This window comes from Ictidomys tridecemlineatus, chromosome 6 (genome assembly GCF_052094955.1).
Source record: "Ictidomys tridecemlineatus isolate mIctTri1 chromosome 6, mIctTri1.hap1, whole genome shotgun sequence".
Classification (NCBI taxonomy): domain Eukaryota; kingdom Metazoa; phylum Chordata; class Mammalia; order Rodentia; family Sciuridae; genus Ictidomys; species Ictidomys tridecemlineatus.
This window is the reverse complement of record NC_135482.1, coordinates 50516709-50537849: the sequence shown is the minus strand read 5'-3', so window position 1 is coordinate 50537849 and position 21141 is coordinate 50516709. Positions and strand designations below refer to the sequence as shown.

The 21141-nt window shown below is 36.0% G+C and overlaps 1 protein-coding gene and 1 pseudogene across 6 annotated transcripts in view; both read left to right on the top strand.

Moving 5' to 3' along the window:
• Window positions 1–21141, top strand: part of Srgap1 (SLIT-ROBO Rho GTPase activating protein 1) — a 279415-nt gene that overhangs the window by 132925 nt on the left and 125349 nt on the right. The gene's annotated exons all lie outside the window — the stretch shown is intronic.
• LOC144378420 (microsomal glutathione S-transferase 1 pseudogene) lies at window positions 19170–19453 on the top strand (annotated as a pseudogene).

Here is a 21141-nt window from a genome sequence, read left to right as displayed (position 1 = left end):
CACAGAAAATTCAGTTCCTTGCTCGCCAGAGAACTTCCTCTTTCCCAAATCCATTAAAAAAAGAAGAAGAAAGAAAACAGACTTGAAGGCTCTTTGTCATTGGTGCTAGCCTCAGCCAACTCTTGGCAATTTTTTTGTTGTTTGGACATTTTTGTTGACAACAATAACAAAACTGGACCATTTCCTGTACAGAGACTGCAGCTTCTTGCCCAGTAAGACTGGTCCTTGGCTTTTTATATTTGTAGGACAAGAGCCTCCCCATCCCTCTCAGCTTTGTATTAATAGTATTTAGTGTCAATATTTATACCTGTATTTACTCTTCAGTAAGTAATTATGAGTTTCAGAAAGAAAATGGGGCAGGGGGAACCACTCTGTAGATTAATGATATATTTATGCTTCAAAGGGGCCCTTTAAAACAAAGACGTAGTGTTTAAGCAGGCCAGATGGAAATCTTCTTAGTCTTGTCTGTTGTATCCACATTAGACTTGATTTCTGACCTAGAAATGGAATTTAGCAAGCCTTAAGTTATCATGTGCTCTATTTAATGGGGAAAAAAATGTTTCAAACAAAGGAGAATTTTTAAAAATTGGAACTGAGGAGTATATTAATTAAGAAGAGAATAGGAAGAGAAATATCCTAGTATCTTAGGTAATGGCGATTATAAAAAGGAGTTCAAACTGAGCTGGAAAAGTGAAGTAATTTTCTTGTTCATTGGCCCTTTCTGCTGAGACCCCCTTTGGTTCAGCAGGTGTTTGTGAGTCTCTCCCATGAGCAGGAGATTGGGATGTTAGGCGTCAGAAAGGACACAGAGATGGAGAAAAACAGTCCTCATCTTCAAGGATGAACGACATTAAAAGATGCTTTCTAGTCTTGAAGGCACTGGCAGGGCCTAAAGGACCAGCTCCTCAATAGAGTTCATTTATCCATTTAACAAAACATTTTTTAAATGCCTGGTCAACCAGAGTTAAAAGACACGTCCCTGCCTGTTAGAAGTTCATTATAATAATTAAGGATTACCACACTCCAGAGATGCACAACCCACTGTGGGAGCCTAAGGCTAGGGATCTCAGCCTTACCAAGGGATCAAGGAAATGCTTCATGCAAGAGGGAACACTTGAAGTGAGGCTTCTAGGAGAAGCAAGCATTCATCAAGCAGACAAGGACAAAGAGCTCTCCTAGGGGAAGTGACAGCATATGTTCTGGGGAAGTTTGATATGATTGGGCCAGGGGTTGTATGGGAGTGAGTGATGGGTTATGAGACTAGAAAAGATGGTCAAATGAGGAGGGATTGTGTGGGTCTTGCTAAGATGTAAGAATTCGAGAGTCAAAGTCAAGAGATTGGTAACGTTGGTAGAATCTGAGAATGAGAGTCAAATGGATTTGGACTTGAATTCCCTCTCTTCTGCTTACTTGCTTTGAACTCTTGAGAGATAATTCACAAGGTTGAAGAGAATGTTCTCTACTCTTGAAGGGATGGAAAAGGCAAGCCTGGACAGAGGAAGAAGCTGAACCTATAGAGCTCGGGGGCAGGATAGCCTTTGGAGTTGTCTCATAGCCAGCCTTTGTTTTGGAGGCATTGGATTTGAACTGCTCTTGGGAAGGGATACACTATCTTAGGCTAGCTCCCTTTGGTAGAGGGTAACTCCCCAAAGACAAATTCCCAGAGAGGGATCAGCTGTGAGTTTCAGAATCAGTATTCCCAGAAGTTGGGGGTGGGGAGGGGAATGAATTCCTGGCTCTTGAAGAGGGATCCAGGTAATGCACAGTAATTACAGAAGGAGACAGACAGTCAGACATGTCTGTTTTTTTGCTATCTAGCATTCTCATGTCCAGATTTTCTGAGACTCAAAGAATTTACAGTGGATTCCTGATCACTTTATCATTTAGTGGAGAGAGCAACTGTTTCATTTCTCCTGCACAGCCTCTCTCACGTATCCATTGATGACCAGCTGAAAAAAGCAATGCTCATTACAATTACAGATGCCAATCTCTACCTTCCTCACGTCAACAAGCAGACTGCACATCTCACTTTTCCATCTTGTTGGAAGAACAAGAGGCAGAAGCAAAAAGAAAGCCAGAGGTTATTAAGGAGAAAGACTAATTAACCTAGAACACATTTGTCATCTGAATGCAAAGAAAGCCAAAATCTACATTGTTCAAGTCCAAAAGAATTTCATGTTCCTTTATATTAGAAAGTAACACTAGTATTGTCTGCTTATTCTTTTTTAATCCCCAATTTTCCTTTATAAAACACATCTTCCATTGTTATGGTTCTAGATTAGAGTACTATTTTCTTTGAAAATGGGAAGAAATCATCAGAGTTGGTCTGATGTGATTTTTACAACCCCTATGTAGTCCTTGGGGACATAAGGCTTGTTTTCTTGGGAGAGGATTCTGACACTTTTTTTCCAAAACTATTCCCATGTCTATTTGGAGATTTAAATACATGCTGTGTTCTTCAGAGTTTTGACCTGTTAAACAGCTACATCTTACTCAGTTTAGTCAATAACATAGAATTCTTTTTCTCAGACTATTCTGTCAAATAAGAAGTTTGGACCAGGTTAATTCCAGTGATATTCTTGTGTCCAAATGCATGTAATTATCAAGAAGACACTTGTAAAAATACCTAATTGCATACATAGTGGCAGGAAACAGCTTAAAGATTTAAATATTTTTTTTAATATTTATTTACTTATTTAGTTAGTTTTTTTTTTTTTAAGCGGACACAACATCTTTATTTGTATATGGTGCTGAGGATCGAACCCAGGCTTCCCACATGCCAGGCGAGCGCGCTATCACTTGAGCCACATCCCCAGCCCCAAGATTTAAGTCTTAATCACATCAGATCTGATTACAGACATAGTTGCCCTAGCTTGACAGAAAGTTTTCAACAGGTTGAAAAAGGGAAGCATTTTAAAAAGCAAAAATCAATCAAATGTTTGATTATTTTAGACTTAGACCTTTAAAGTGTGTTGGTCAGAATAACAGTGATTCATCTTTTATACTCTGAAATCAGATATTTGGGGTGTAAATCTTGACTTTGCCACCATTAGTAGTTATGTGAACTTGAGAGTATTTGTAAACCTCATAAGCCTCAGTTTCCACATCTGTAGAGTAGGTATAAAAAGCTATTCCCTGGTAGTAGTATGGAGGATTCATGAGTCATACATGGAAAGCAACTTAGCCCAGTGTCTAGACTTAATAAGTCCTAAGTAACTAGTATCTTTATTATCATTGATATTGTAATAATTAATTCCAGATACCTGTAATAATTATGCAATTTGAGATTATCCATTAATCTCACATTTAAAAATGTGTTCTCATTCTAAGGAGACTGTATGAGGCAGCTTTGTGATGTACACTTTCAGATCATCATCTATCACTTGTTATGAAGTACATAACATCTTTGCTTATAGCTGAATTAAACTTTTTGTCCTCAAATTTCAATAGTTAGTGATTTGCCAAATGAATGCCTGAGTTGGTCAGCAATCCTTGCCTTTCAGATCCCCTATAGCCTTTCCACATTGACAATCCTACCTTTGAGTCTACATTGATTGCTTCATATATTCAACAAAATGTGTTACTCAATTCCAGATCCTCATTCAGATATGGATAATCAGATATGGGTAGGAGATGACTCTGCCTTTACTCTCTTAAACCCTGCTTTATCATTTTACATACAGGTCAGAATTCCAGGGCTTCTTATACATAAGGGTTTGTTTCATTATTAAACCCCACTCTTTCCCCAAAGAACAAGGGCTGATGATGTGCCCATCAATCCTGTTCACCAGCCCTGCCTCCCCGAGTCACCAGATACTGATTCTTCTTTCCATTACTCATACTGAAAGAGAATGTTCTACATCTGGTTTGGTGCTAGAGCCAGAAAATGTGCAATTCATATGCTACACATAAAAATGTAATTAATGTCAGCAGTCACAGTTGCAGGGAAGGCTACAGCCAGATCACAGTAACCATTCTATTTAAACACTTTGTCACTAGATATTACTTACCAATTTTAAGAATGTTAATAGAGGTATGTGGTTTAGAGGGAACACCATACAATTGTGCCATTTGAATATGTCAGATTTATCCCTGTGTTTTAAATTATCTTGAAGGTTTTCATTTTCCATGAACGATTCTCAAATTATTGATGTACTTTTACCTGTTTTGCATAAATTACATGTACAACTATAGTTTGTTTTTGTTTTTTTAAATCTTCCAACAACAGCAGCATCTGTAAGCACCACTTGCTGATACTGAGCTGTGTGCCAAGGTCTGACTTTTTCTCATATTAGCTTACACATCCTCATAGCTGTCCAATAAACAGGTATTATTTAATCCATATTTTAAGGATAAAGAAATAAAATGCTTGGGGATGTGATTTGCAGAGCCAGGCTGGCTAGTATATATTCTTCTCTTTGCCCCTATTTTAGATAATTCATAGTTATTATGGACTTCGTTAGCATTTCTTTGGTCATAATTGGAGATGTCACTCAATGTGTAGGGTCAGCAGCTTCTGAGAAATAGGACACTAGGGTTCTTGGGCCCTGTTTATTTCTTATGAAAATCATGAACAAAGCTATTCCTAGGATAAGACAGAAAAATCTGTCTGTCATCTTCATTATAGACAGGGTCTCAAAGCAGCAGATACTGGCCCCAAGCCACTGAGAATTACCCTCCTCTGGTATAAATGTATAGATTAGCACATTTAGATTCATAGGAATTAAATTAACCCACTTTTGGTATTGATGATTCTGTGGATTAACTTGAAAAGAAAGAGAGATAACTAGTGAAATTCATAATCAGTTTTTATTTTTATTAAAGTCAGCCATATTCTATTTAAATACCTCAATATGAAAAAAGCAAGATATTTTACAGGGATAAAGTTCTTCTTTCAAATAGACCATTTAAATAAGTTAATGTATAAACAGATACTTTAGTTGAAGTTAATAAAAGATACTATTCTACTACGGATCTCTAAGACTCTGACCTTGTATTGAGAAAAAAAGTACATAAAGTTTAAAACATTGAAAATTATCCATCTGTATGTGCATAGAAAGTTTCTTTTTTAATGTAAAATATATATTCATTGTAGAATATAAAAATATATATTCAGTATAGAAAAAATTTAGAAAACACTAAGAAACAGAAAAAGAATGATAATTACCCATTTTAGTACTATAAACTATTAATATTTTGGTCTGTTTTTTTTAAATGTTTCTATGTATACACATATACATGGATAATATAAAAACATATATATGTATTTTACAAAATTGAGATCATTTCATATAGCTTGGAAATCTGCCTTTCCATGTAAAGTCTCATTAACCTTTCTCATGTCCGGAAATAATTTTTTAGAACAGGATACTTCATGCCTGCATAGTGTTCTATTCTCTGCATGGCCCCATGTTATTTCCTTATTAATGGACATTTAAAATGTTTCACACATCAGTGATATTTTTCTTATGCTACATTCCTGGGGGTAGAATGGTTGGATCAAAGTGTGGCCTTAGCATTTCATGTCTTAAAAGCAATTCTTTGCTTTTACCTTTTCAGAGTAATGATGGTCATGGCTGTGATTTACCAACTAGTAATATATTCCCTGAAAAATAAATGGACTATTTTATTAGAGAGAACAACCACATGTGATTCAGTATGCTTATGCAACAGTGGTAAATAATATAACAAGAGGAACTTTTTCAAAGCATTTTAGTGCACTGTAGCAGAAGAATTAAATGGTACTCTGGTAGCCTCAGGGGACAGCTTAATTATTGATAGGACCTGGATAAATAAGTAAGAATAGCTCAAGCTAACACCACTAACTTGTTCTCTTGAGTTTTATCACCATATGGCTAGCTTGTTTTTCTAGAAATAAATTAAAACCAAACTTTTATTCTTGTAATGTTATAATTTTGTGATTTATTTCAGAAAACATTTTTAATGTGTTTTTATAAATTCATATGAGATTGTCAGGCCCATAGTAAGTGTTCAATGAGTAGCAATGGTTGATGCTGCTGTTCTAGTATTTGTATTCTTGCCTCTATTACTTAGTAACAATAGGACATGCATGATTGGCCTGGCTACAAATTTAGCAGATAAGTTGCTATAAAAAAATATTGACAATCTGTTCAGAAGCTTTATCAAACACTTATAAGCAGGACATGAAGCAGATGGTATATGTGACTCCTTAAAAATTTGTTAAAACAATAATAAATTTCATGTCAGTGAGATTGATCATTTTGTCTTACATTATGATACATTTGTACCAATGCTCTAAAGTTAATAGTTGAGCTCATAATTACATTGAGAATAGTTGTTTAAAAGGCACCTGGAAACTTATTTTTAACAACAAAAAAAAACAAAAACAAAAAAAAGACCAGAAGTTCAAATTATTTTAAACAGATCTCTGCTTTAATTTTCTTCTGTTTGCTTGTCTGTAACTTTTGATTTTTGTATATAAACAGATTATATAATAAGATACACAATAAAACAATTACCTATTATAAACTAAAGGCTTAAAGAAAAAAATTGGGTCTGCAGTGTTTAGTGTAAAGAAATGGAAAAACTATATCCAGTAAGTAAATCATTCCCAAATGCCTTTTATTAATGAAGAATTGGCCTATTTTCCAGGACAAGTTGAAAACTAGATTTTGAATTTCCAGTATTAGGATGATTTAAATGAGAAGAGATGAAATGAGGGACTTCTGAATAAGACAGGAGCTTGTATTTGGGCTCAAACTGCCTTAACTCTCAAATTATCTGTGGAATGATTAATGAGATACAATTAAAAAAAAAAAAAAGGAAGATCCTTTCAACTTCAAGAAGCTCTCTTGACTCCTAAGCTGAAACTCTCTAAAGTTTCCCACCTCACTCAGCGTGAAGTCTACCCCCTCCTTCCACAGCTTTATTTTTCCCAATATCACTTATTCCTTTATATGTATTTTACTTAATTATATATTTACTTAATTATTTGCTCACTTTCTGTTACCTCTCAGTTTCAACATAAGTTCCTGAGGGAAGGAACTTATGTTGTTTACTGAAACAATGACTGGCGCATAGTTGGCACATAACTACTTCTTTAATGAATAACTAGTAAGTAAATATTTCCATCTATATTAGTTTTACCAGAGATGAGTGACATACACATAACAGAAACTTCCGGACAATTCAGCAAGATGCAGTATTGGTGGCCCTAGCAGTAATCCACCTTCGGAGACAAGGGTCAGCTAGAAGGATTGATGAGATCCATCACTGAAATATCCTCTCTGTTTTTGTATGGAGTGGTAGCCCTGGAACACTGGTCAGGAACACTGTAGTTGGCTTTGAGCATCCGTAGGCACTGTCCAACTCACAGTATGGTTTGCTTGGCACAGACTCTCACATAACTTTCCTAACTGCAAGTTTCTCTTAGGATTATTCAGATCCTTTTTCATCAATTCACTGAGATATTTGAAGACCCTTTCTGCATAAAAACTAATCAGGAACTATCTCTCAAAGTCAAGCTCTACCTCCTAATTGGTTCTTATGACAATACCTTGCATTAGGTACATATTTATAGTGATGAGTATGAATAAAACAGAAGAATCCTAATTCCTGTAAAATATGCTATAGTTTATTTATTCATTTGTTAATAAATACTTATTATAGCTTTCTTCGTCTCAGACATTAAATTAAAATCTTAGTTTCTGAGCAGTATGTTAACTGTTCACATATATGGTAGAGAAAAGTCCCTTGGTACTTAGGACTTGGGGGTCAGGAAATTGAAAGTTCAATAGATTTTATTAAGAGTTAGCTGGATGTGGCCAGAGAAACAAAGGAGTTGAAAACTGTCCCAGAGTGAAACAACATGTGTGAAGAACCAGATGCATTAGAGAACACAGATTTTAAGAGGAAATGGGATGTTCTCATGAGTGATTGAAAGAATGAGAGAGAACACGGCAAGAGACATAACTGGAGAAGTAAGAAGGAACAGAGATTAAAGATCACGTTGCACAGTTTGAATCTATCCTAAGAGTAGTAGGAAAGCATTCACAGGTAAATGTGGTGGTGAGATGATCAACTTTTAATGTTCTTGGAGTATACAGAGTGCATTGAAAAGTGATACGATTACAGTCTTTAGATACTAATTTTGAAGCTGTTCAGATGAATCCAGATGGTAGAGAGGACATTTCCCACTGGGTGTGGCAGTAGAGATAGAAGTACATCCAGATTTTGAGCAGTGTGCTGGAGACAGAATCTGTAGAGCCTAGTAATTGATTGGCTGGAGTGAGAGAGGAGAAAGGAAGAAGAGGTAGCAAAGGAGACATCTAGGATTTTGTAGCTGTCAGGATGGTAGAATATACCTGGGAGGAGGAGGTTTGGGGCACAGAGACTATGATGGAAAGTGATGATAGAGAAACTAATATGGTAGTTTGGGATGTGCCTGTGCCTAATGAGGTAAAATTCCCATAAGAAGACTAAAAACTTCAGGAGGGATCAAACCTCGAGAGTTGGGAATCTTTAATATGTGGCTATCAATTAAGTCTTGGAAGTACTCGAGGTAACCAGGGAGAACCTATGGGGTGAGAAGGGAAGAATAAGAAAAGCTCTCAGAGGAACCATGAATTAAAGGGTTAAGAAGAAGAAAAGTATTTTACAAAGTGACAGAGAAGGGGCAACCAAAGAAGTAGGAAGAAACCCAGGAGCGTGAAGCATCTGGGAAGATCAGCCAAGAAATTGTGGCAAGGAAGAATGGTCAGTTTGACAAGGACTGAGGCATGTTCCATGATTGTAGCCACAAAGGCCATTGAAGACCTTGACTAGAACAATCTAAGCAGAACAGTATTGGTTGAGTAGTCAGAAAAGCCTGAGCAAGAAATTGTGGATAGTATCATCTAGATAGTATCATCTGTAAAGAAGAGAAATAATGAGAAATATTTGAAAGACACAGGATCAAAATAAATTTCTTCGTGGTAAATTTTTGGGTTTTGGTGTTTTTTGGGAGGTGAGGTTTTAAGATGTGAGAACAGAACGAATTTAAAATGTTGGAGGGAAGGAATCATAAGAAGGGAGAGCTCCGAGGGCTAGAAGAGAATAGGAATGATTGATTGATCCAAGACTCTATAAAACTGTCAAATAATGGTATCCAAAGGGCAGGCAGAAGGATTAGCGTTTGGCAAGAGACTCTGTTAGGAGAGAAGAAATGAGAGCTGGTGATGCTGCAGGTGGTTTTGTAGGTGAAGTAGCAGGGTACTGTGAAATTCTCTGTTCCAGTTTTTTTGTGACATTGGAAGTGATACCATCTGATGAGCAAGAGGAGAGTGGACCATGGGGAGCATAAGATTTGCAAAAAGTAGAGAAGATTCTGAACAACCCCTTGGAGAGACTGAGGATTACAATATTTTAAATGTAATAGAAGAAAAATTTCCCAATTGAGAAAATACAGCAGTCTGAAAATAGATTATGAGTTTCATAAAAACATACTGGAGAAAACACATAAATATATCTCAGTACTTTTGAGCTTCAAGCTTGGAATTCTACAAGCATCAAATAAACATATGCTCTTTCCCAAAAAGAACACAGATTAGATCTTGTATATAATGTTAAACATCAGAAAGGAATGGACCCAAACCTACAAAAGCAACTGAAGGAAAAGCTTATAATCCTAACCTTCTCTGTACAATGTTATTCATATTTGAAAGCAATTGAATAATCTTAAATATATACCATAGTATTTTGAATATATACTTGTTATTGTAGATATGTTCAAAATGAACCCCAGTGATCCTCTCTTCCCCCATCTCTTAAGTAGCCCTCATCTACATTGACTTTTGGCTTGCTATATGTCTTGATGTGGCCAACAGGATGATAGTAAATATGAAGCAAGCAGATTTTTTTGAAAATTGCTTGCCTTTTCTTGATGCTTTTGGAACCCTGAGACCACAATATAAACAAGTCCTAGTTAGCTTGCTAAATGAGAAGCGAGACTACATAAAAGGCAACTGTACGAAACGCAACGGAGGCATCCTAAGTGACAGCTAGCCAACTACTAGACATATTAATGAAGACATCTTAGATCATTCATTTGCCATCTGACTCCAGCTGACCACAAATGCAAGAGAGAACACAGCCAAGCTGGCCCAGAACAGAAGAATCCCCCAGCTGACCTGCAGAATAGTGAGCTAAGTCAAATGGTATTTTAAGCCACTAAGTTTTAGGTGCTTTGTTACATAGCGCAAGCTAAACAACACACTAGGTGAAGACCTGTATTTCCCAGAAAGAAAAGGAAAATCAAAAGACAAGCACAGATTCTGGGTAAAAGGAGTCTGCAAAGTTCACTACATCTTTCCCCCTAAGTGCATCTATGAAACCTGAACACAATGTCTGCAATAGCAGTTTGAAAACTCTAAAAATTAAATGGTGGCATGAATTAGGGAAGAAAACCAGATTTTTAAATCCCACAAAATCAGCTGTAAGTTTCCCATTTTTGCACCCCTTCATTATCCTTCAGCCTAGAGGCAAGGCAGCTGGCAACCTGAAAGCAGACATCATACATGAACATAGGCAACTCTTGGAGAAACCTTGCATTGTGACTCAAAAGTGCAGAAAAGGGAGAGTAAATAATATTCCCAATCTTTTTTTTTTTTTTCAATTCTTCATGCTCCAGTCCCCAGACATCTCACAATGGCAATAGCAGTGGCAGTAGTGACAACAGTGGGGGCCCACAAGCATCTAAAATTCTCTGAGGAACTTTTCTCCCCAATCAGAGGAGCTGTGGTCCAAGAAGGTGTAGTAAATACCTGTTATTTTGTTTTCTCTCTCCATCTGCTGCCACTTACCTCATAAATTTCTTCATGAGCTGCTGAACTCCTAAGCTATACATGAACAGGTCAGATCTTAAACAATATACCTACCAAGAACTTTGAGAACTGAGCTAAAGGATAGGACTACTGTCTGAGTTCCAGACTGACCAGCGGGTATTGAATATGCAGGAAAGATCTATAAGCCCAGACATTGGACACAGATTGACATTGAAACCACAACCCATAGAAGACTGATCAGATTTTGTGTCCTGAATCCAACTAGATTAATTTCCTGATAAAACAAAAATGCCACATTTTCTATGTGATTTAAACACAACCCTGAGTCTCATAACATAATATTCAAAATATAAGACTACAACCCAAAATTTACTCAAGATTCAAAGAACCAGGAAAGCCTCAACTCGATGGAAAAACAATAAACAGATACAAATTGTGAATCTATATAAATATTTCAATTATTTAACAAAGATTTTTAAAGCATCCGTAATAAAAATGTTCCAAGAAGTAAGAGCAAACACGTTTGAAACAAAGGAAAAGAAAGTGTCAGCAAAGAAAATAGAGGCTTATAAAGAGGAACAAAATGGAAATGTTTGAACTGAAAAATACAATAACTGAACATTTAAAAACTCAATAGATGGGCTCAATAGCAGAATAAAACTAACAGAGGGAAGAAATCAGTGAACTTGAAGGTATCTTTTTAACAAAAGATTATCCAATCTGAACAACAGAAAGGAAAAAAAGACTAAAATAAAAGAATGGACAGAGCTGGGGACGTTTAGGATAATACCAGAAAAATCTAACATTTGTATTATATCAGTTTTTCTGAAGGAGAGGAAAAAGACTGTGGTTCAGAAAAAATATTTGAGGGCCGGGGTTGTGGTTCAGTGGTAGAGCACTCACCTTGCACATGGAAGACCCTGGGTTCGATCCTCAGCACCACATACAAATAAACAAACAAAATAAAGATATTGAGTCCATGCATAACTAAAAAAATATTTTTAAAAAATTTGAAAAATGATTGCAAGAAATCTTGCCAAATTTAGCAAATGACATGAAGTAAATGGAGACTGGAGCATGAGGAATTGAAAAAAAAAGATTGGGAACATTCTTTACTCTCCTTTTTCTGCTCTTTGAGTCACAATGCAAGGCTTCATGTCATTTGAAGTGAGACACTTCAAAAAGCTCATCAAAATCAAACTAGATAAACTCAACAAAGTTCACACTCAGATACATTATAATTGAATTGAAAACTAAAGATAAAAAAAATTATTGAAAGCACCCAGTGAAAAATAATACATTATTTATGGGGGAGCATCAATTCAAATGGCTGTGGAGTTCTTTACCCATTAAATGCTACCACCACCTTACAGTTGTCACAACCCAAAATGTCTGCAGACATTGCCGCATGTTTTCTGTGGGCAGAATTGACCCCAGTTAAGAAATGCCGATCTAAATTAATCAATTCCCCCATCCTCCCAAACAGATTTCTTTAAAAGAAATGTTCCCTTTTGGTTTGTTTTTCAATCATAGAGTTTATAAATTTCATGCATATGGTAGGGCAAACTTAACTTAGTCTTTCACTACCTATAAAAAAGGAATAAGAAATATTACTCATTACCAGATTTATTCAGGTTCAGTTATTAATAAAAGATCAGCTCTTAATCAAATTCATTTCCAAAGAGCCATAGACACACTGAATCCTTACCCATTCTTCTCATCCAAGAAGGAATTTGTGGTTGTAAGAAGAGAACTAAGGAGGACAGAACATTTTTAACATATGTCGAGGTGTCTGCAGTTGGGATTAACAACTTCTAGAGAGACCTAAGAACAGTATTCTGGTCGTCAGCCAAGGTTTCTCACCATTTGGAGACTGTTTTAATTCTGCATCATAGGATTCTAAAAGATTTCCAGCAGCTGCAAGAAATGCCAAATTGGGGGAGATTGCATATATAGCAAATATTTGAATTAAGGAACACTTGTGATACCTTGGATTATAACAACCCAAAATATGCATTTACAGAACAGATACTGTCTATGACTGTCAGATTTATTTTAGTTTCTTTTCAATTTCAAAGAAAAAAATTTTTATTATTAGAAAAACAGTTAAATAGAAATAAGAAAATTTACCAACTAATTATGTGGTCAGAGCAACCTAGAAACCTATAAAAATAAAATATTTTGACACTGGATATAGGAACTATTTAGATTGAAAAAACAGTAATGGTCAATAAGTACTAGAAAAGAAATACATGTAGCATTTTTTACTTTTTAAACTTTAATCATTTTAGGTGAGCACAGAGAACCACAATTGGCTAGTGCAGTAGCTTGGCTAGAGTAAACATGTACTTTTTATCTCTTCGGCTTTAAAGATGGAGATTGTGGGGGTCTACTAAAATAATAATTTTTATTATTCAGCAAGTTCTAATCATTATGCTGAACCATGACAAATCCACTGTAACCTCTCTGTGGGTTTAGACTGACTCCACAGAACAGAGCCATTGCAGGTAACAGCAAGTCACCAGAAAGCATGTGTTGCCTCCTAATCCTCCCAAGATCTTAGCCTTTTATCTTGGAAGATGAAGAAAATATACTTCAATACCAGTGAGCAGTTATCTGGGAGACAAGGAGAAGCCATTCTGATTTCTTTATTATTTTTTTTTTTTCTAAAATGAAGCTTAACTTCACTGAAATCAGCTTTATTTTCCCAAACAGAGCAGACATTCTATTTCTCAATTAATTCAACAAACCTTTGTTGATACCTTTTTGTGATAGGCTCAGTGGCAGGCAGGTGCTAAGTACATAAAGGTAAGATGCAAATTTTCAATTCATACCCGACAGGAGCTTAGAATGTAATAAAGGAAGGAAGTGTAGACATAAAAATCACCATCTAAACTGGTAACTGCTCTTACAAAGATAGAACATAAGATCACAGAGGACTAAGGGAGACCTTCTCTGCCAAGGAAAAGGAGAATGTCTGCACAGAGGGACATTCAATCAAGCTCTTCAACTTGAAGTTTTATAGAGGAATTGGGGGAAGTAAATTCTTCTGTACAGAGACCAGCACAAGGACCAGGTCCTGGATTTCTGATCTAGAGAGGCAGGCTGTGGGAAGGTGCAAGAATTTCTGATCTCAATTTGAGGAATTGGAATATGTTGTCACCTAAGCAACTGAGAATGCTGGGAGAAATGTTTAAGAAGAGATAGAACACATTCAGCTTTGTTTTTTGAAAGCATTGTTAAGAATCCATTGGAATGGGAAGGAACTTGTCTTGGGAACCTCGTAAGGAGGCTGTAGGATTAGTAATCTGCATGGTAATGTTGACTGTGTCATGTGAATTATGGCTAAAGCACAGTTCCATGCTTGGAATGACACTGTCTTCAGAAAGTTCTCATCCGTGTAGATTAAGAATGAACTGAATGGATTCCTACCTGTAACTTAAATCCAGAATATTGCTATTCAGTCCATCCAAATAAAATTTTCTTAAGACTTGAACTCCATTAGCTGATGGCTCTCTGACCTATTGAGGGGTGGGGATCTAACCATGATTCCAAGATTCTCAGGTTTACAGTAATTACAGAGATATGGGTTTGCAAAGACTCTGCAGAGCAGGGCCATTTTTCTTGGTGAAAAGTGACTACAAGTCACTAAGAAGTATTTGTTGTCCCCCTTGTCCTCCCAAAACCTAGCCTCCACCCCTGGAAGTATAAGGAAGAGGGAATACCACTAGCTACAAACCAATAAACAGTTACCTGGGAGACAAGGAGAAGTCATTGTGATTTCTTTGAGCTGTGTCATAGTAGGAATAGTTGAAGACATTAGGAATATATAGCACAGAGAAAATGAAGTCCTAGCTCTTCAAACATTTGTAGTCTTGTCCTATAGGAGATGGCACAGGCACACTAACTCTGTAAGGGTATGGGTGTGAAGAACAGTTGGTAGAACTTAAACAGAGACAGGTGTTTACTTTATCCTAAGACAGATCTCCTAACAGCTCTGCATTCTGTAGTCAGCAAGTGCTTGACTTGAAGAATGTGCTTTGTTGTGGTTCTGAGATAGTCTCTGAAATGGACTTTATCCTCCTTAATATAGTATCACAAATGCAGCTAAGTATTTCAGAATGCAAGTTTTGACTTAGAATTGACTAAGACATTCCAATTCAAAAGCTGATAAACACTATTTTACAGTATTTAGAAAAACAGAAAGTGACTTAACAAGATAAACCAAACATGATACTGAACTGATAATAACATCATAATACCAGAAAGGACTAACATTTATGGGACACTTTGTGTGTTCCATGCACCCTGTTAAGCACATAACAGTGGGTACCATGTTTAATCCTCATAACCGCCCTGTAGAGTACATACTGTGATCCTCTCCATTTTACAGATGAGGAAATAGTTTAGGGAAGTTAGATATTTAATCTGACCCTGGGCCTATCTTGAAGATGCGGGGGTTTTTTGCCTTTCAAATGAACAAATATGCACATGCAAGTTCCATGTATATTTCCCCATGAGCCACAAGGGTTTTTTTTTTTTTAGTCTTTAGTTGTTTTAACTTTTCTGGTTAAAAGCCAAGTTCTTGGTGAAAAGAATTACTTACTCTTTAGGGATTTCTTTTTCTGTTTCTTAACCTATTTTTCCTTATTATATTCATTGTTAGTTTGGTAGATTGATAAATTATAATTCTGAGATGGTGCTTTTAAGCTAAATATCAACCTTTGAAGGAAGTTTCTGACACTGGTTAAATTCTTAAAGATGAATTCATTTGTAAAGAAGAAACTGAGAGTTTGGTTCCGGAGTTATATGTTTTGATTTGTTTAAATTGTTTGAATAAGAATAATCCAAATAGGATTGAAATTGCTTTGTTCACATCTTCTGCTAGATTGTGAATCCAGTTTTCTATGTTTGTTTGGCATTTGGAAGGCCCTCAGGAAGACTTGGTAGGAGAGAAAAAAATGCATGAATGAGTATGTGAATGAATGAATTTATCTCAATATTTCAAAGAATCTCCACCTTTTCCTTATTAATTCAAGAGATGACTTTTAAAGGAACAAATCTACTTATTGATTTATTTTTGTAGATCGTCTGCTACAGTGCTAAATAAGACCAAGGTCATGGGCTTCCTACACATGTGGTACAGTTTGCTTCACCATGGACTATACTCATAACCCCAGCTAACTGTGCCATAGATGTGAGTCCTTAGTCCCCTGGGGAGCACTGTGACAGGATCTGTGCACAATCACAGCTGCTTTAGGAGAGAAAGCCAATTGGCTTTACTGATAATGTAGTAAACTCAGGTTGATGTTTTAAAGAAAACATTACAGAAACTATAAGAAATTTCTAAGAAAGCAGAAGCTACAAAGTTTTATAAAGTTCAATGTATTGAAAAATGATCTGAAAATAATATTTTTGATTTTCTTAGTCAATTATATTATAACTCATTCTGATTTTAATTGAGTCAGTTTATTTACATCAGCCACTGAGAGTTTATACTTAATTAATTCTTAATTTGGTGGCACTGAGAAGGTATTTCCAATTTATCGCCATTTTGAATAAGTAACCCTAGCTTGAAAAATTATGTTTCTTGAAGAGTTGAGAAAAATGAAAATAGGATTTTAAATTTCATTCTCAAATATCTGTCTGTTCAAGTCCTGTTTGTACCTGGGAATCACAAGTGACGTTGAGTTAGGTGGCAACATTCACGTTGTCACTCACAGACTGAACACTACACCTGTACACGAGACTTTTCCCCTCCATGTGCGGTAGGCCACATTTGCCTACCAATGACATTAACAAGTGTTCTAGGAGATGCCCCACATATTTTCCTTTATAATTAAATTTTGTCTGATTTCAAAAATGAAGTTCTAGTTCCCTTGTGTCTAAGACTCTAACTTTTCCACATTTCCTAGTTGCACAGCATAATATCTAAAGGTCTGTACTCTGGTAAAGATCTCATGATGGATGGCTCCCACCTGGGGATAGAGTAGATTGTAAGGCTCATTGTATGATCTAATATTTAGTTTTAATTTCAGTAATTATAAAATTATGTCCCTGGATAGAAGGAAAATGTGCAGAGACACAGTATATATTATCCAGAAACTTGGCTCAGATCATTAAACCCAACCCAGATTTCACCATTAGGCATTTTGGAAGAAACTGTTGCCTCTGTCTTCAGAGTTTACTTGAATTAAAGGAATCTATTATTATAAAGACACATGAACATGAGCTTTGGAAACTTTTAAAGTACATACACAGTGGAGGTATGGCTTGACTCGTTCAACCAGAATTTACATCCAAAACCAACTGACCATAAGACACTAAAATCATTTGAAATGCAGTCATTAAATATTTAATCTGGTTTTCCTCTTTCTCTCTCACCTCTACTCTGACTCAGCATAAAGTTAAGATTCCTTGACTGGTAATCACAATAGATTTACTTTAAAAATATCTCTTCGAGCCTCTGGGATTGGTCATTTAACCCAACATAGATCACTTGATTGATTGTGCAACGTACTCACATGTGGTTGTATTATGCTCTTTGTTTTGCCCTCTCTCCTCTTTCTGGAAGGTTCCAGGGAGCAAACCAGCGGTCCTCTATTAACCAGTCTGGCCAGGACTCACCCAGAGTAGCACTTACTCTAGCACTCCTTATAGAAAGCTGGCAGCTGCCATGGCTGGAGCTTGTCCCCCAGGGGTCATGTGTTGGAGGCTTGGTCCCAGTGTGGAGAAGGGAGAGGAGGTGGGACCTTTAAGGGGCAGGGCCTACTTGGAAGGTCTTGGGGAAGCTGATCTCAGAAGGGATTAGTATAGCTCTCCTAGGATCCCTGAGCTCTTGGAAAATCAAGTTGTTACAAGAGCAGGTCCAACCCCTGAATCACTGTCTAAATTCTTTTTATTTAACTATGTGATCTCTTTCTACACGTGCACTCCTGACAACGTGACACATCCATCATGAGATCTTTATCAGACCTGAGCCAGTACTGATGTCATGCCCTCTTGAACCTCCAGAACTGAACCTCTGATCTTTATAAAAGTTGCTCAACCTCAGGTAACAACAGCCTGTAGCAACAAAACATGGGCTAATACAACCTGTCTGGCTCCTATGTGAGATGGTGAACTCTACAGGACACAGACTTGAGTCAGCCTGGGTCTCATTCATTCCACAAACATATGCGGTGCCCACCATGTGCCAAGCACCAAAGCAGGCCCTAGGAATACAAAGAGGATTAGGATGTGATCCCTGCTCTCAAAGAAATGTTCTATGAGGAGAAAAAGAAATGTGATAATCAAAATAATAATATTTTGTGTTAAGTATTTAGTCAGGACCTTCCCAGTAAAACCCTGTGACATAAAAACTATTAAGCATTTCTTTTTTGAGAAAACTGAGGCCTCACAAAGCTGTTTAACTTGTACACCGAGTGTAAGAAGATAGTTTGAACACAGGCAGTTCAATTTTAGTGTTTGAACTCTTAATCACTAAATGATACAGCCTAGGGGTGATGATAAATAAATGTATTATAAAAATCACAATACAGGGAGTATCTGTTTTTTCTCTGGGTGACAAGGCAAACTTACAAAAGAGTTCTCACAGGGTAGCCTGTAGGATTATATCAGGTACAAGGAAGGAAAGTGAGTCCAGCAGAGGAGAGAGGGATGTCAAAGCTGGACCTGGGAGTTAGCAGTTGGTGAGCAGGCTGGAGGGCAGGGTCTGAGATTTGTACAATGTGAAGGAGATGAGTTATTCATGGGTAGTTATGGGAGAATTAAAAAAATTGGAGCTCAATCCTAAAAAAATATAGTAAGCCTTTAAAGGATTTTAATCAAATTAAGCATAATTGGATTTTTAAAAATTATAGTGACATACAGAAAAATGGATCAGTAAGGTAGACAATAGATAGGATTTTTTACTTCTTCAAGGAAAAGTATCTAGTTTAGTCTTGGATAAACCTCAGATTTCTGACTTAATAACATTGTGCTTCTAGAAGCCATATTAACTCATAATAAACCTCCTAAAAATAATTTTCCAACATCAAGGAGCTACAAATGTTTTTTGTTATTGTTTTTTGATTTTTTGGCTGTGCTAGGGGGTGAACCAAGACCTTATGAATGCTAGGCAAAGGCTCTATTACTGAGCTACACCTTAGCCAAAAATATTCATACGTTTATCCTCACAGTTTCACATAACGGAAATGATTTAAGCAAATAGCACAAACTATAAGATATGTCTTTAGACCAGTATTCATGATGGCAGTGCAGACTGCTTAAAGCATATTGAATTGCAGGACCATGCTACCTGCTGGCTAGAACAGGTTTGCTGTCCCCCACTTTCTTGTATTCACCATCCTAGACCAAAGATGAAAAATGGTTGACTTCACCCAGCTAATGGAAATGAAATATTCATGGCTTTGCCTCCTGTGCAATGACTATTCTCTCAAAAATGATATTTATGAGCACTGCAACTATACTTTAAAGAATGACAAGAAAGATTTTTGCCAACCCAGAATGATTGCACATACTTTGGCAAAGTAGAAAGTGCCAAGAAATACCTTTGAACAGATGATAAAGTGGAATGTGTACCAAGAGCCCATTTTCATGACTTGAAAATATTGTTCCATTTCTTACTATTGACCTTTTGTATTCATTGAATGGTCCAAATTTCTCTTCTTTTTTTGTCATATATTAATAAAAATATATTTTTAAAAAAATTTTAGAAACAGGATCTCACTGAGTTGCTTAGGGCCTCACTAAGTTGCTGAATGTGGCTTTGAACTTCTGCCTCAGCCCCCCAAACCCTGGGATTACAATTGATATTCTTTATTCTTGTTTCATGTTTTCAATAGAAATTTAAAATAATAGTTCTTTGGTATTTTGTTGTAAATTTTGACTGTTATGATTTGTAATATTTATTCAGTATTTCATATTATAAATCTACAAAAGTGATTGCATATATGAGAAATTTGTATTTAAGTACTGATTAAATGAGAATATAAAATAAAGAATTTGGGGGTGGGATTGTGGCTCAGTGGCAGAGCGATCACCTAGCATGTGCGAGCCCAGGGTTTGATCCTCAGCACCACATAAAAATAAATAAATGAAATAAAGGTATTGTGTCCAACTACAACCGAAAAATAAATATTTAAAATATAATAAAAATAAAATAAAGAATTTATAGCCTAAAAATGGTGAAATTTAATGATTAAATTATTGACTGATTGAAAATAGTGGAAACAATAATATGAATAGTTTTGTGAATCAAATTGTAGTTGCCTGAAAATTGTATGAGTTCATCAAAAAATTTATGGTAATTTGAAAAAGGAGAATACAAAAATATATTTGGTTATAATGGAATGATTAGAGTTGAGACCTATGCTTAGATAAGCTAACTTGAAGGAAATACATCAAGTCACAATGATGGTCATTTTGTCCTTTCTCAGTTTTTCTAGTATTCTTCAATATACTTCATATATTTTCATAATTGAAAAAAGATAAAAACTTTAGAGCTCTTAATTTTGAATTTACATTTAAGATATCTGAAACATCAGTATGGCAATAAATAGTAAATAATTGGAAATAGGTCTGGAATTTCATCTCGGGCTTATAAGCTGGAGATATAATGTTACTAAATTAAAGTTAACCATTTTCTTTCCCCTTGGGTCAGAATCCCAGGGAAACATATTAGAAGTTTGACCATATTTTCAACTTCTGTCTCATGTTAATAGAGAGGTGAAACCTCTTCTCTTTTCCAACTCTATCCCTGAAGCAATCGAAAGACCCTCTTTTCTTTCTCTGTATAAAAGTAATTTTAATCAGCTAATCTCAAATAACATAGAAAATACTTTATTTCAAACATATTATTTCATAATTTTTTTTCTCTTATACAAAAGGAACATTCATTGCTTCCTTCAGATCGGTATCATTTTTCTGCCATGGCAGTTTTGTTTAAGGGTCAAGGGTCTACTCACACTCTTTTCCAATTTTGAATGAAATACAATCCAGAGGCATGTGCACCCTCTTCCATTTTGATGGACTTTGACAATCCAGGTATTTTGTAGTTAGATTTCAGTTCATTAATTTGGTACAACTGTATCCTAAGCGCTATAGTTACTGTGTTTTGATTTAAAGATTGCTTCTTTTGAGGTCCAGAATATTCTTCAAAATGCTTATTCTCTCATTGGTACTATAATAAATTGGAGACATATCTAAACTGGGGTAGGGTACATGCTGTGGTCCCTTTACTATTCCCATGTCATGAGAATACAGCTCTGCCCCTAGCATTCAGTGATCACAAGGATGTGTGAATTCATGTTTCACATAAACAAGTCCTTCTGAGACC